This window comes from Peromyscus eremicus, chromosome X (genome assembly GCF_949786415.1).
Source record: "Peromyscus eremicus chromosome X, PerEre_H2_v1, whole genome shotgun sequence".
NCBI classification, from domain to species: domain Eukaryota; kingdom Metazoa; phylum Chordata; class Mammalia; order Rodentia; family Cricetidae; genus Peromyscus; species Peromyscus eremicus.
The window spans coordinates 112,995,669-113,012,758 of record NC_081439.1 but is presented as its reverse complement, the minus strand read 5'-3'; the positions used below and the strand labels follow the sequence as shown (position 1 = coordinate 113,012,758).

General features: G+C 39.1%; 1 protein-coding gene across 1 annotated transcript in view; it reads left to right on the top strand.

Annotated features, from left to right (window-relative positions):
- The window catches only part of Gpc3 (glypican 3), a 339,189-nt gene that overhangs the window by 169,222 nt on the left and 152,877 nt on the right, over positions 1-17,090 (top strand). The window lies entirely within an intron of this gene.

The following is a 17,090-nucleotide window of genomic DNA, read 5'->3' as shown; positions in this document are numbered from 1 at the left end:
CCTAGACCCTAGACAATGTACCATGGTTAGAAAAAAGCCTCTTAGATGTGACAGAATGGTCTTTTACCATTGTTCCTTGTACTCACTTGTTGACATTAGCTGTTAGTCATGATATAGATGAGAAGGAGAAAGTCACAGAGAAAGATGGTTACACTGAACAGCCCACTCTGACAGGGAGAGAGAGGTGGCCTTCTTGAGTTTCTAGGCAAGGCTCAGACAAGGTGATCATTAAAACAGAAATAACCACTTTAAATCCAGACTGATTTGGGTTCACTTTTGGCTGCAGGACTTTGGGGAAATGACAATATTTTTCAAAGCCTCAGGATATGTCTAACACGAGAATTTTAATAATGGGCCTACATAAAAGGTTGTAAGAGTAAAAACACAATCTATTCATTTACCGTAGTGCTTGAAACATAAATAACCTCTCAATAATGCTACCTATTGATATAATGTTTTATTTTGAATATCATATTTTAAACATCTGCTTTAATATAATGCCATAATTAGACACTGAAATCCAATAACCTGAATTAGCATTGATTCCATGTTTATGGAGCACCCTTCCATGTTGCTTGTCAGAAGGGAGACTCCGTGAGTGTCTGTCCCACAGGAATTGCAGGTATTATCATGGTATGACACTTCTAACAGCTTTTGGAGAACTTAATACTGTGGGTTCAATCAACTGGGAGATGGTCAAAATTGAGGATTTTATAATACGTTTCCTGTTAGATTGAAATAGAGTAATTGCACATATTTATGGGGTACAGTGAAATTGAGTTTTGAGTCTCCAGACGCAGGACATTTGAAAATTCTAAACATTGCCCTCTGTGAGCATGCTTGATATGAATCTCCTTGTCAGAGAAATCTGTACTCTTCTACTGAGAGCCGAACTCTGTACCTAATGGCATTTTCTAGAGCCAGTGTGACAGCCAATTAATTTTCTTTGATTCTATTTTTAAGATCCTACAGAGTAAAACCAAAATCACCTTATTGCTTTGTGTGTGTGTCTGCTTATCTGTGATTTTGTGTGTGTGTGTGTGTGTGTGTGTGTGTGTGTGTGTGTGTTTATGAGTTTACATATCTTAGTAAAATACTAAGGTGTACTGTTATGTGGCTATTACACTATATCATCTACCATAAAACTGATAAGAAATAGCACGTAATTATGAAATTGTAGAGCTTGAAGGAATTTTCTCACTTAGTTAGCCATATTTTCCTAAGGGCTAGAGAAAGAAAGTGACCTATCCATGGTCACAGGTGGCTTATTGAGCTGGCACTGTGTCATATGAAAACAAGATGAATTTCCTTGTGTTACTCATCAAAACAGAGATAATGGACCAAAAGAATATCTTGGAAAATGAGTGAAACTTGGAGATGAGGATCCACATGACTTTTCTACTGTCACATGTAAAATACTGTCTATCCTTCATAATGCTGTTTTGGGGCTTTTGAGTTTTTATTTATTTATTTATTTAGGGTTTTTTTTTGAGTTATTGAGTTTTCCTTTGTTTAGCTTTTTTTTTTTTTTAAATACAGAAATAACTAGAGCTAGCATGTGAGGGCTGCCACACTATGTACTGGGTCTAATTAAAATATAGCTCTTATATTTTTGGTTGTGAGCCTAGCCTTTTTAACGGCTGTGGCGCACGCCTTTAATCCCAGCACTCGGGAGGCAGAGCCAGGCGGATCTCTGTGAGTTCGAGGCCAGCTTGGGCTACCAAGTGAGTCCCAGGAAAGGCGCAAAGCTACACAGAGAAACCCTGTCTCGAAAAACCAAAAAAAATATATATATATATATAGCTCTGCTCATTCCCAAAACATTTTGTCCATCTCCTGGAAACAGCTGCTCTGCTCTGCAGTCTTTTCTTTAGAAGGAAGACTTCTTTTGTCTTTAGAGTGCTTCTCTAATTTTACTAACATGTCCTCCGCCGCGGGAGATGAGCTTAGGTAGAGGACTTGTTGAGACTTTCCCCCTTTTACATTTGTGAGTTACATTGAGAATTGACAGGTAAACTTTATTTCTTTTTTTATATATGGAAGTATTCGGTGCCTTCTATTTGGCATTCTTTTGAGACACAGGGGAAGGAGAACAAGTTCAATACAGAGAGCAAAGGGGCACATGGAAAAGAAGCATGTTAGAATTTGTAGAAAAATCTCAGATCTGAACAGTCTGGAAAAGTTCAAAGATACAGTGCAAAGGGTAAGCTAATTATTGGCCCATTATATGGATGCTTTGAACATTTTTCATTTACACCAAAATTCCCATGAAGCATTGGTGTCAGGGTTAACTGGAATTGTATAACACCACTATTTCTTATTTCCCTCTGGTTTTAGCCATTCTGAGCTGGAGATGCTGGCTTTATTGACTCCCAGATGGAGATTTTAGGAAATGAAAAATTTGAATTTCAGTTCATCAATTAGTCTCTGACTTGAACAATAATGTTGCCCAAATTCGAAAATGGTCTTAAAATCAAAAACTTGGAACCAGATATTGGGGTAAAAGCCAAAAGATCAGAAAAGCAGAGCAAGCCACAGCCACCACCTCTTACCTCACCAACTCCTCAGCCTCAAAAAGCCCCAGCCGATAGGCCCCTAGCTGAATGAACTTCCTCAGCCGAAAAGGCTCCAGCCAAAAAAGCCTCTGGCTGAAAGGACACTTCTGCTGAAAAGCCTGTAGTTCCTGTCTTCTCACACCTTACATACCTTTCTCTGCCCAGCCATCACTTCCTGGGATTAAAGACATGTGTGCTTCCCAGTACTGGGATTAAAGGTGTGTGCCACCACTGCCTGGCTGTTTTCTCTCCTAGACTGAGTCAATCTCATGTAGTTGAGGGTGGCTTTGAACTCACAGAGATCCAGACAGATCTCTGCCTCCCAAGTGCTAGGATTAAAAGTGTGTGCCACCACTGCCTGGTCTCTATGTTTAATCTAGTGGCTGGCTCTGTCCTCTGATCTTCAGGCAAATTTTATTAGGGTATACAATATATCACCACACAATAACATATTGAAGGGACTGCTTTCTTTTTTCAATCTAGACAGAATTATCAGTGATGCCCCAGTTCCCCAGGATTTGGAAGGTATAGCTTAGGTCTGGCAGAGTGCTGTCACTGAAGAGGAAGCAGTCAATTGTGTCTTCCTTTATGCTGGAATCGAGGGCACCCCACCCCCAAGCCTGCATAAGTGGGCCCCCCCCCCAGGCACAGTTAAGAAAAGTGCTAAGCAACAGGAGCAAAAGACTTCATTAGGCAAGGCAACTGGAGCTGTAGTGTAGTGATTTTGTTTAAAACACCTACTCTCAAAATCACCCCTTTCCAGGCATGTTGCCAAATTACAGCAGTGGGCCATTTTGAATGCCCATTTAAAATAAGCCCTCTTGAATGTCGCACTATGGCAAAGGTCATTTTGGCAGAAAGCCACTTTACACATCAGATCACTCCAAGCATTATTTTAAAAGTAGTGTCCAGGCCATTCAGTAATTCAGGAGCTATTGCCTTTGAACCCAGAAAATGTCAGTGCACCGAGAACACACAGAAATGGTGCTGGCATGGACAATTGCTAGATTTCCTTTCTCAATGATGAGTATAAAATTTCCCTTGTCCATCCGTCTGGTTTGAACTATTTTTCCCTTATTTAATCCTTTTCCCTATTCCCTTCAGATTTAAATATTAAATTGTGCTTATAGGGGTGAGGGGTAGGTAGTAAAGAGGGAGGAAATTAAGTTACAAGCATACGCTTTTTGTATATCAAGTATAGCTCAATAAAGTGAAAAGTACAGGTACCATTATGATCTGGGAGGTGTATCACCTAATCTCATTAGGCCTGAATAATATAATCATTGGTACATATTTTAGCACCAAACCAACTGAGGCTTAGTACCAGCTGAATTTTTGTCTGCAGCAATTGTGAAGGCTTCAGCCACCACCAAAAATAGCCTAAAAACAAGAGAAAATTCTAAGAAATGAGTTATCCAAAAAAAAAAAAGCAGGTTTGTTTACTCACTCAGTTTCATTTGCTTCCAAAAGCTTCTTAGGATTGCAAATATATAAAAGTCATGAAATACTTCCGTGAACAAATGTCCTCTGCCCTGCAGATCAGAGCACACAGCCTCCCCCTACTAAGCAGAGATTCTGCTGTCTGGATGGAACTGTAAAGACCATGAACTGTAACGTTAATGAGTTAAAACCAGACGAGCTGATGGATCTACTGGGGGTAGAATTTTGGGAAAAAGAAAACATCTTGTCATGAAGATCTGCTGAGCTCAATTTTGACCCTTGTCACAGACAGTTCTGAAATCATGGTCTGTGGTCTTATGCAAATAACAACTTGGAGTTTATTAGAAATTTGGAGACAAATGGAAGCAAAATGTGTCCTTGTCTATAACCCTACAAATGAGAGGCAGTACTAGGTATCCGCTGTCCTGTTTTTAACTCAGAACCTGGGACTTTCTCCAAGACTATGGTATCGCATATAATGGTTGCTAGGGCATATTTAGAAAATAGAAAGCAGGGAAGCTGAATCAAGTGTTTGTATTTGTAAGAGTGGCCGCCTGCATCACTGACCATACTTCTCTACTTCTGGGTTATAGTTTGAGCTTTCCCTGTTCCTTCACCTCCTTGTTTTCTAACCTTCTATTAAACCCATTTCCACCTTCTTGTTCCTGTCATCAGCTGTTCAAGATGGTTCATAGCATCAACTCCCATCTGATCACCTGGTGCGTAATTCCTAACCTCACATGTTATTACAGTTTTCACAGTCCAGTAAGACCGCTAAGACATTGCTTGCTGAGGAAGACGGTGTGCTTCTGGGTCTGAGGCACATTCCATTTACTTCAGAGCACACTGCTGGCCTTTGGGTTACATATTGGAATCTTAAGAAATGTTGGTCCTGTTAAAAACAAATACAATTGAATATTTAATAAAAGACATTTTTCTAACTCATTTCTTCTTGGGGGGGTGGTGGTCATTTTTTAGACAGACTTTCTTGTATCCCAGGCTGGCCTTACTGTGTACTTGAGACTGGTCTCAAACTCCCGCTTCTCCTGTCTTCACCGCCCAAATGTTGGGATTATAGGCATGAACTACTATGTCTGGCGTTAACTAATTTATTTGCCATTTTCACTTGCATCTTAGGCTACTTTGGTAGTGGTAAAGCCTCTAATAATTGCTGCCGTCAATAATTCAGGTGGTAGCATAGCCTCCACAGATTAGGTGTGAACAAGCACCAATTACTATGTTATTCAGGCCTACAAAGATTTGATATCCTAACTTCTGGATCACAATGGTACTATATATTTTTTCACTTTACTGGTGCATAGTTGACATACAGAAAGCATACATTTGCAGGTTAATTTAATTTGGTTATAAGTACACAGCCATAAAACCATGACCAAAATGTATGCCATAAGTATATTCATTCCTTCAAAACTTTTCTTTGACATTCTTGATTTATTGTCATTTTATGATTAAAACATAAGATCTACTCTCTTTGTGAAATTTACTACAGGCAATATATGTTATATTTGTAGGGTTTTTTCATCTTATATGATTAAAACTTTATACCCTTTAATTAATACCTCTCTTTTGCTCTCACCTGGAATATAACATCCACCATTCTACTCTCAGCTTCTACAAACACAACTTTTTAAAAAGATTTTATTTATTTTATTTTAATGTCTCTGAGTGTCTTGCCTGTGCATTTATTTGTAAGAGTACATTGTGTGTGCCTTATGGTCCAGGAGGCCAGAAGAGGGCATCAGATCCCCTTAAACTAGAGTTACCGGCTTCAGTGAGCCATCATATGCATACTGGGAACCAAATCCGGATCCTCCGCAAGAACAGTAATGTTTACAGAATGTAAGGGCAGTTTGCTAAAGGTCAAATTCCATCCCTTTGACAAGCTCCCAGGAAAGTTATACAATTGACCTTTGGATGGCAGCACTTCCTACCTGCCCTTGAACTTGGCTGGAGCACCTATGGGTGGCGCTTCTCTTCCTGCTGAGACTGCCTGCTGCCAGAGCTCAGTGAATGCATCTAAGTAGCTCTCTCTGCTCCGAGTTAATCAGAACAGGCTTTCAAACTCTTCCAGGCTTCACAAATACTCCCGTCTTCATTTTCCTTAAGTCTCATGCTATATCCTCCTGGAGACTGAGTCTTTAAAAAACTGTTGAGATTCTAGCCATTCTGTCCTTCCTCTGCCAGTAGCCCCTTTAAGGACCTATAATTCAATGGAAGGCCTGACATTTTAAAAACAAAACAAAGACTAGCTTTTCAATTAAATACCATAATTTTATGGCTACACAAGAGCTCTGAGGTCCCATGCTCCTATCAATAAACCCCTTTTGCTGATTTTTTTCTAATTACCATTTCATTGTGACTGTAAGGCACCACAGGCAGTATATTTCTGAAGAAATTACTGTTCTTGTAAGTAGTTGCAATGAGTCAGCTTGGCCATACTCCTCACATTTTATCCATGTCATGGAATTATTTCTTATCTATTCAGTAGATTCAATGTAGCCAAGCAATGGAAGCATTAAGCTTATGTAGAGCTCAACCAACTCAACAGAAAAAAGAAATGGACACAGACTGTGATAAACAGATGCATCTTTTTATCTGTGCGTAGGAGGAGAGCAGACAAGTGTGATATGGCATATGTGCGGAGGTCAGAAAACAATTGCGCATGTTGGTTGTCTCTTTCTACCTTGTTTGAGATTGGCTCTCTTTGCTGAGGTTGCATACTCCAGACTAGTTGGCTCATGCACTTCCTGGGATTCTCCTATCCCTGCCTCCCCTCTTTCTGTAAGAACACTGGAATTACAGATGTGTGCTGCATCTAGCTTTATGTGGGTCCTAGGGAATAGGAACTCAGGTCCTTATGTCTGAGTGGCAAGCACTTTATCCATGAGCCATCTCTCTAGCTTAGATGGGTATATATATTTTCTCCGGCAGTAGTGTATAGTGGTTTTGTGGTTTGAGATTACATGAATTCACATCTTGGCTCTTCTACTTGTTCAGCTTCTCTGTGGCTCACTTTTCTTACCTAGAAAGTGGAGAAAGCAGTAGACATTTGTTATAGGTTGGTTTACATAATTATGTGAATTAATTCACATAAAACACTTAAAACATGATCTGACACAGTAAGTGATCCAAGGTTGCTAGTCCCTTATTATTCCTGAAGCTTATCTTCAAGTGCCATTTAGTTTTTACCCTGGAAGGAGATGGACATAATGGTACCAGCTTTGTACACATAGCCAAGAGTCCTGTGTTCCATTGCTGCTACCATGAACCATATAGCTCTATGACTTAGATCCAGTCTTAATTTTAGCTAGCTCATGTGTGAAATTGGGATAATAATGTTTACCTTAGCTACATGTATGCACCAGTGCACATACACACACTGACATTCAGCAATGGAGAAGGAGGGATAGAATTAAAACAGAATACCAATTTCCAACATCTAGAGTGATATGAGTTACTTTGCAGATATGGTGACTTAGTGACCTATATACTATTTATATTTAAGCTATGAATGATTCTTAGAACAAAGTGCACTTTTCATATATACATGGTATTTTGTGCTTTTCAACAGAGAGAAGCCATGTATTATTTTATCATAGCTGACTATTAGAAGCCTTTAGGGACTGTGCAGTTTTGTGTTCTATCCACAGTCTAGCAGATAGTATGCATTAAGTAAATATTAAATGAAACAGATATTTATACAAATAATGTAATCAATCTAATGGGACAACTACAATAGCTTATAAATTGACTTTAGTTTTTGAGCAAGTGTTTAATATTGCTGACATCACAAAATGACAGAGGCCTGTATTTATTTAGATGCCTAACCGGTTGATATTTAGATTGGTCATATGTCTTAAGGGGCAGAAGGAGAAACAAGGGTCTCAACAAATTTTAGGCCTTGGGTCACATACCACAAACCAGTCTTTTCTTGCTTAGGAGAACAGAATGGAAGTCTCATGGCTCTCTATAAAAGCTAAATAGAATATTATATGGAAAGCTCAGTGAGGTACCTGTTGAGTTAATGAAGGAATTATGCCTTCAAAAGAATATGCATGTGTAGCTTTTAAGGCAGCTCAGATCTGGTACTTCTTGTTACGGATGGGAGTAAAGAGGGGACTTGTCTTTCGAGTAACTGTTGGGAAAAGCATGCTATCTGGTGCTTTGTTGTCACCACAGCTTTGGCTGTGAAGCACTGTTGGAAATGTAAACTTCTATAGAAATCCTTACTAGCAAGTTACAGACAAAAGCCTCTTTTACGAACAAGGGTTGGGGGGATTGAGAGATGGCTCAGTGGTTAAGAGCACTTGTTGCTTTTGCAGAGGTCCTGGGTTTGATTCCCAGCACCCACATGGCAGCTTACAACTGTCTACAACTGCAGTCCCAGTAGGTCTGATGCCCTTTCCTGGCTTCTGTGAGCATCAGGCACACATGCAGTGCACAGACATACATGCAGGCAAAGAGCCTATACACATACAATTTTTTTAAAAGTAAAAAAATGGTTTAACAGAACAAGAGTCGCATAAAACATTGACAATTGACCTTCCTTAGGATAGTAATTCAATGTCTAAGCAATTAAAGAAGGAAGGCAGTGTAAAACACACGTGTTAATTGGCCTAACAACACAGAAGCTCCTCCAGGTAGTTTGCTCTTTATGTCAATATTTTAGGTTACATTGAGCAGAAACAGAGATTCTCATTAGCTAAAGTCACTACAGGAAGGTTTACGTGCCAACCTTTAAATGACACTACACCCTCTTAATGGAACAGAACCTTTCATTCAGCATCTTCTTTCCCCAAAAGGCATATTTTTAATTTTTATTTTTCTAAGCTTAGGTTAGCAAGTACTGAAAGGAAGAAAACTCTTACACGTGGTTCATGAATCATGGTAATAGATTATAAAGCAAAATTTTCAGAAGTTGATGAAACAAGAACCAGACCTAGAATATGACATGATAGGGTGTTTGTTGTTGTGTTTTGGTTCAGCTCAAACAAGCCATTATTTTCTCAGTTGTGTCTAGTAATCCATGTGTCCTGCCATAGTCTCTGGAGAAGAATCTTTTCCTTAGTTTCTTTAGAGTCTTTAAGGTAATGGTTCAGTGAGCAGGCCATAACCATTTAGTGTGTGAATTCTTGAAGAAATTGCAAAACTTTACTTCTTTGGATAGCATTAGACTTTCTTTTGTAAAGAACGAACTGGAGTTCTGAGATTATTACCCTGGTGCCTCTTTTAGTGGATGTCACTTCTTAGCAATAGAGACCTTGAATAATCATGATTGGGTTGAGATCTGGCCAGTCCAAATGAAATCCTGGAAGACAGAGGAGAATGCAAAAAGACTAAGGATCATGTCTTAGAAAAAGCTCATCAGGTTGATAATGTGAAAAATGCTTGGCTACAATATTCTTTTACAATAACTAAGACTATTCTTGGTGTACCCACAATCAAATGAGTGTCTTAACTGTGACTTTTCCAGGACAAATTGTTATTTAAATCAAGCATATCAATGTAAAAAAGATTTTCCTCTGAAGAACTCCTGCATTGTTTTGTCAAGCTACCTCTCTGGTTTCCCAGGGATGTCCTAATCTGATATCCATATGAACACAAGCATTTTAGCCCTGTTGAAGCCAGTCATACTAAAGCCTACCTCATTTTAAAATCATTAGGTACATTTAACTCCAGGTTTTTGTTTTTGTTTGTTTTTTTTTTTCGAGACAGGATTTCTCTGTACAGTCTTGGCTATCCTGGAACTCTTTGTAGACAAGGCTGGCCTCAAACTCACTGAGATCTGCCTGCCTCTGCCTCCCGAGGGATTAAAGAAGTATGCCCATCACTGCCTGGCTTTAACTCCTGTTTTTCATATGTGGTGGAAAGAAGTATAAAGAGAGCACTCTGGCAGCTGCTGGGGAGGACAGCTTCTGCTAGTGAGTTCCTGAAAGGGCCCCACCCATTTCTAAATTGAAAGACTTCTGTAATTGTTACTCCAGCCATGAGACTACATTATTGCAACAGTATTTTGTCTGTCTTCCTCTATGTCCTTATTTACCTACTTGTTTATTTGCATTCTACTTTATTCTTCAAAGAATTTTAAATTCTCTTTATGACTGTACATAATAACAATGAGGTGCACTATAACTAAAATACCCAGGAGCCCTCAAGCCAGTGGAAATATACAGAGAGGAAAGATGGAGGAAGGTTATGACAGAAAACACATGGCATGAAGTTTATTATGCTTGATAGAGGGAGGCTATAAATTTAGCTGTAAGCTTTCTAGTCATAAATGTGAGGAGGGAAAAATTATGAGTTACATGACTCACAGAGTCCAGAAGGTGAAAGCAAAGTAGTTGTTCAGGAAAACTAATGGACAGTAAATGATAAGAACTAATTGGGCTAGTGGGGCAAACGTGTGGTCAACTGTTGCAGGCTCATAAATTTTCTAGTACAGATTTTCACTTCTTGCTTCTGAGGACCCTTACAATAAATCATTTTAATTGTCTTCTATAGTCTGTAATAGCCTTTGGAGGAAAATTTATTTACCTGTCTGTCTGTCTGTCTGTCTATCTATCTACCTACCTACCTACCTATCTATCTATTCATCCATCCATCTATCCTCTATCATTCTTCTATTTATCTGTCTATCCATTCATCCATTTGTCCATTCATCGATATCTATCTATCTATCTATCTATCTATCTATCTATCTATCTATCTATCTCGCCTATCTCTAATGATACATGTAATAGCTCATGAAAATGCATTTCTTATATTCTTGACGTACCTTGTGTTTAGAAGCCTAGTATGTAAAAGGAATAAACTGAGAGTATTTATGTTTATAGGCTGCTCGTAGTCCTGCATAAATAAATGACTTATATTTAATAACAATTTATTCCTAAGCTTATTAAGTTCTTGTTAAATTAATGTGAATTGTAAAGCATATGAAAGTACAACAGAAATTGAACTAATATTTTTAGTGTCTTCTCTATGAACTATTTTTCAAAAACTAAAACTATTACTTTCAACCTAAACTTTTTGTTTCTCTGTGGCTAGTTTTCAAAAAACCATTCAGTATTCAAAAAATAACATTGGAATGTGTTACCTGTTTGGGTGTTTTGGTCCATTAAATTTTTGCAGTGGTTTTTCTAACTAAAATTACATTGATATCATGGCATCTATTGTATACTAAAACTCCCTTTTTCATGAACAAAATGTCAAGAAGATTGAAGGAAAAAAGAGGGAGTGACTTATCTGTGTTCAGTGGTTCTCATCACTAGTTCCATCAAAGACTGAGTTCTAAAGTTCTGGCACTGTCAAAAATTAATAGATTTTACTTAAAACTTTTAAATTTGAAAGAAAAATTAAGTAGGTGATAAGGGAAGCACAATCTCTGGATAAAATTGTTGTTTATTTTTGCTTTTTTTTGGGGGGGGGACCCATCATCCGGCTCACAAATAAATCACACATAGAGGCTTATTCTTAATTCTGAATGCCCGGCTTTAGCTTCACTTGTTTCTAGCCAGCTTTTCTTAACTTCAATTATCCCATCTACCTATTACCTCTGGGCTTTTCCCATTCTCTTACTTCTGTAAATCTTACTCTTACTCTGTGACTTGCTGTGTAGCTGTGTGGCTGGCCCCTGGAGCCTTCCTCCTTCTCTGGCTACTTCTTTCTCGTCTTCCATCTCTTTTCTTCTTTTATTTATCCTCTCTGCCTGCCAGCCCTACCTATCCTTTCTCCTGCCTTGCTATTGGCCATTCAGATCTTTATTAGACCATCAGGTGTTTTAGACAGACAAAGTAACACAGCTTCACAGAGTTAAACAAAAGTAACACACCTTAAAATAATATCCCCCAACATAACATAATCAACATCTTTTGTTTCATAAGAAACTGCCTGTCTGGTATTTAAAGTAGTTGTATTATCTTGTATTCCCTCCAGATATACCAGTGTCTGCTGCTGTTGCTCTACACCAGAACTTCTGAACCTGTGGGTCACAACCCTCTAGGGGTTGCCCAAAACCATCAGAAAACACAGATTTGTACATTATGATTCATGACAGTATCAAAATCACAGTTATGGAGTAGCAATGAAGATAATTTTATGGCTGGGCTTATCACAACATATAGTTAGGGTCACCGTAACAGTATTAAAGAGTCACAACATTAGGAGGGTTAAGAACCACTGCTCTACACCCTTACAGCATTTGATATTGTCAGTTGTGTGACTTTTAAACATTCTCATGCCTGCACAATGGCATCTCATTACTGTAATTTTTAATTCCCTGAAGATGTATGGTATTGAGCATCTTTTCTCTATTTGTTTGAGATCAATGAATCTTCTTTGGTGAAGTGGCTCCTCAGACAGTTTGCCCATTTTCTAAAAGGGTTGTTGTTTTTGTTACTGTTATATTTTATTTATGCATTCATTCATTCATTTAATGGTACTTTGGATTTAATCCAGTGTCTCACTAATGCTAGGGAAAGTGTTCCACCACTGAGAGATATTGATCAATTAAGGAAAAGGAACAGAAAAAAAACTTTTATCTTCTTTATTCACCAATGACACTTCCCTCTCTCCCATCTTCCTTTCCATTCTTCCTGCAGAATTCGTAGTTATAATTTGTTTTAATATTTCTTGCCCATCTTACCAGTGACAAACTCCGTGTGTATTGTCTGAGAAGGTTCTTATTTCTGTTTCACTCTTGAAGGAGCATGTTGCTGATTCAGAGCTCTACATCAGCGGGCTTCTCTTTCGTGCTACCCTTTTAACTGTTCCACCGTACTCTTTTGCTTGCATGATTTCTCATGAGAGTGATGCACTCTTATCCTTACCGAGTCCACAGCCTCCTTGGAGGCTTTCAGTTTGTCTCTGGTTTTCTGGAGTTTGAATATGTGCCTCTGCATTGACATTTTGTTCTTCACTCACCTTTTTGTTAATCTAGGGGCTAAGGTATTCAAAGTGTGTTGTAACTGTCACTAGAGCTGTAGGTGCTAGAGGCTTCATTTTTTTTTTCCTACTGTCTTTTAAAATTTTTTTTAAAAATCACATTAGTTTCAGGGTTCTCCAAGAACGTTTTCTTTGCTATTCTAAGTATTTTATTAAGTATTGTTACAGCATGTGTGATGTGTGCATGGACATACTCACACCTGGGTGTGTGTCATAGGGTGCGTGGTTAGGTCAGAGGACAACTTTGAGGATTCTTCTTCCACTGTGGGTTCAAAGGACTGAATTCAGGTCATGGGGCTTACATGGCACATGCATTTACCCATTAAGCCATCTCACAGGCCCTAAGAATTCTTTCTCAAATACTGTTTGTATCTTATAGCCTCCTTTATTGTAGTGTACTGTTACCCCACTTTAGGCAAACTGATGCTGTGCTAAGGTATAAGGGGTATGCAAATTTAACGATCAAGTGCATTATGTTGTTGCATCCTAAGTCTTTGGGCTATGACCTTCAGAAGGTTTTTCCTTGCCCCCCTTTCCTCCTAAGGTATAATAGGAAAGCTACAGGAGGCCAAGTTATTAATCAATTTCCTTCAGTTACATGATACTTCGGTAAAATTATATAGCCCTTGAAAGGCAGATAATTGTTATGGAGAATACATGAATTAATTTTCCCTCCTCTACTCAAAAGGTGAGTTTTATTTTTCTTGGATCTCCATTGTGAAAACTTTGTGTCATTTCTTGGAGTGAAATCCAGAGAAGGATAATAGATCTGTAAGCCTGGGACCTCAGGAGTTTTTAACTCGTGTGTGTGTGTGTGTGTGTGTGTGTGTGTGTGTGTGTGTCTGTCTGTCTGTCTGCGCACGCGCATGTAGAAACAGAGCTCAACCTTGGGAGTCATCTCTCAGGTATCATCCATATTACTTTTAGAGGATTTTTGTGTGCTTGCTTTCTTGCTTGTGTTTTTGTTTGTTGCTTTTCTGAAAACTAGATCTTCCTGGTCTAGAGCTCTCTAAGTAGGATAGACAGGCTAGCCAGCAAGCTCAAGGATCCTCTTGACTGCACCTCTCCCATGCTGGGAGTGTAACTCAGGCCACTATGCCTAGATTTCTTACATAGGTTCTGGGGATGGAACTCAGATCTTTAATGCTTTCACAGCAAGCCCTTTACCAACTGAGCTGTCTCCCTATCCCCTAAGAGTTTTAGCTATGAAGCTAATCCACATTCAGCCTGCAGCAATTAATCAAGGTTAAATGTCTCTACTTTTAAATCGAGACCCTGGAATCCAACTAGAAGTATTACCTGTGTGGCTCATGTAACCTCTGAGCCTCAGTTTCCTTGTTAAAAAACGATTCCAAACCCGTGGTTATGTCATAGGTGCAGAAGAGGATAGATAGAAGCATGTGTGCCATGGATTCTGGCATGCATCTTGCAGGGGCCCAGGAAAGATTAGTTTTCCTTTTCCATCCAAGTACCTGCACTTGAAAATAAAGCCTGTTTTCCGTCTACGCCATTACGAAGTATTCATCCTAGGAGCATTAAAAAAAAGTTCTCATAAAGTAGTTGCCATCCTTGCAGTGCTGGAAAAACTGCCTCGAAAAAATAACTGGTTTCTATAACAACTGCTTACTCTACAGACCTTGAAAAGGATTCCATGGTTCATTTATTTTTCTTGTCTTTCGACCCCAAGTATATTCTCCTTTTTAAAAAATATACTCAGCTGACTACCAAGCAGGCACATAAAAGCCCATTTCATTCAGTGTGAGTCTGAACGCAGACACACAGCACCATATACTAAGGCTAGCCATTCTGCCACAGTGGTAGACCATACATCCTGAGTGGGGGTGGGTAGAAGTTATTGAACCATTTAAAGAGAATCTGTACACTTCTCCCATGAAATCATGTCTGGAGAACTGTGTCTGTCATGGAGCATCAAACTTTAAGGAGAACATCGGCAACACTAGCATCCGTGGTGATTGGGATGGTGATAGGAATATTCAGAAATCTAGGGAATGGGCTGGTGACATGCCTTAGCCTATTGCTAAGCTTGACAACTAAAGTTCCATCCTGATCCCCGGAATGTGAGAACTGATTCCCATAAGTTGTTCTCTGACCGCCACAAGCATGCTTGGCATATGTGTGGGCACACACACACACACACACACACACACACACACACACACAAAATCAATCAATCAATAAAACAATAAATAAAAAATATAATAACAATAAAGATAAAATGGTTCTGTATCTGGACATGTCTCGGCTTATTAAATCCATTTATTTTAATCTGTAGATTATAAAAATCAGTGGATATTTTCGATGACAAATTCTTCATGATAGCTCTGATTCCACTAAATTTACTCCAGTGTTGACTGAACATAACTCTTCACTTCATTGAAGGGAAGAGAAAGAAGAAAATTACGTCTAGTTAAAGTATACATGGTTATCTGACCGTGTTATCAGTGGATTTACCCTTCCTTGCATTTACTCCTGCCCTAGACTTTATTTCATGACCCCTCAAGTGACTGAAGAAAGCCAAGCATCTCTTTTCACCTAGTGTTGCTTCCTATGAGACCCTGTGAAACCCTTGAGCCTTGTGCTTTGGTCTGCTGTCATGTGATACAGAAGCAAGGGAATTGGGTCAAATCCAGAGAGGTGCCAAGTTCATTCTGATATGTAGACTCTGCTGTAGAAAGCACATCCGAGCTTGATGTTCAGTATGGGCCCCAGCCCTTTCCCCTGCAATATGTGTTGTTGTCGTTGTTTCTGTAGAGTTCATGATCTTTTGTAATTTTCTTTTTCTATTGATCCAGCAGTGCTAGCAACAGAGCTTTGAAAAAGAAATGTTATTGGCGGGAGGATCTGTGGGCTTTTCCTGCCGTGTATCTTGTATATTAGAGAATGAGTACAGCACAATTCAGGTAAAATTCGCTTCCCAGAGAATTCATTTTAGAGTGGCCTGGATGATTGAGACCTATAGAGGTAAACCCATCTGCGAAGCGGTCTTCTCCCTTCTCCTACTTCCTGCTGCCCCAAGGCAAAGGTGAAAGTGCTGTTCTGCTTTATTGGTCTTTGGGTTTCAATTTCTTCTGGTACATTTTCATTCGGAGATGAGAAAGCCGATGGGAAAATGATGAGTTTAAAATAGAACTTAACTTTCTACAAAGATTTTTGAGAATGTGTGTAGACTGCAAGTTTGAGGGCAGCTAGGGTGTAACTGTCACTTAGAGACACTGGTTGGAATTGATTGCTTCTACTGTGCAACTGTGTGACCTTGGAGAAATATGTCCATTCCACTGAGACTCAATTTCATCATCTGTTAAATCGGGGTTGATAATACCAAATTCAGAAGGTTTTTGTAAAAACTAGGTGTCATAATGTTCTTCTACATGGTTTGTAGTCTCCAAACTATATAGCCTGTAAATATTTCTTTCTGAGATAGGGTCTCCTGTATAACTCTGGCTGGCCTGGAATTCCCTGTGTAGATCACACTGGCCTTGAACTTCTCCTACCTCTGCTTTCCAGATGTTGGGATTCTAAGAGTGAGCCACTGTGCTTGGCCACATTTCTGAGACAAAGATGGTATATCACTAATCTCCATCTAGCTTATATATCCATAGTACCTAACACAGCCTAATATATAATAAATTTCTACCTGAAGTTAAAATGAAAAATGGAAGGAAAGAGCAAACACTTGGGCCTCCCAGTGGTGCTGAAGCTGCCCTCAGACCAATAGCCAGTCCACACATTCTCAAAAACTTTTGTCCATTAGGAAGTTCTAACTTAAATTCATTTTTGGTCTCTAGTGGGCTTGGAAACTCTTTAGAATCACACTGGCACCTCTCCAACATTGCTGGGGATGTGAGGAGCTCCAGGGAAGAATCTAGGCAGTGAGTTCTGCCTTATGAGGGGTCTAGGGCAGATGGCAGTTGTTCAGCCTAGAGCTTACTTCTGCCACAGATGACTGAAATGATGGGCTAAGTGATCCCAAGGAATACAGTCTCTTTAGTAGTCTGAAGGTAGTAATAATTTGATTTTTCAAGGCTCATGAATTGGCATCATTTAGAGTGCATCTGTCATGGACCTTTGCATTTTAGAAGGAACTGAAAGTACCAACGTAAAATATGAGGAAAC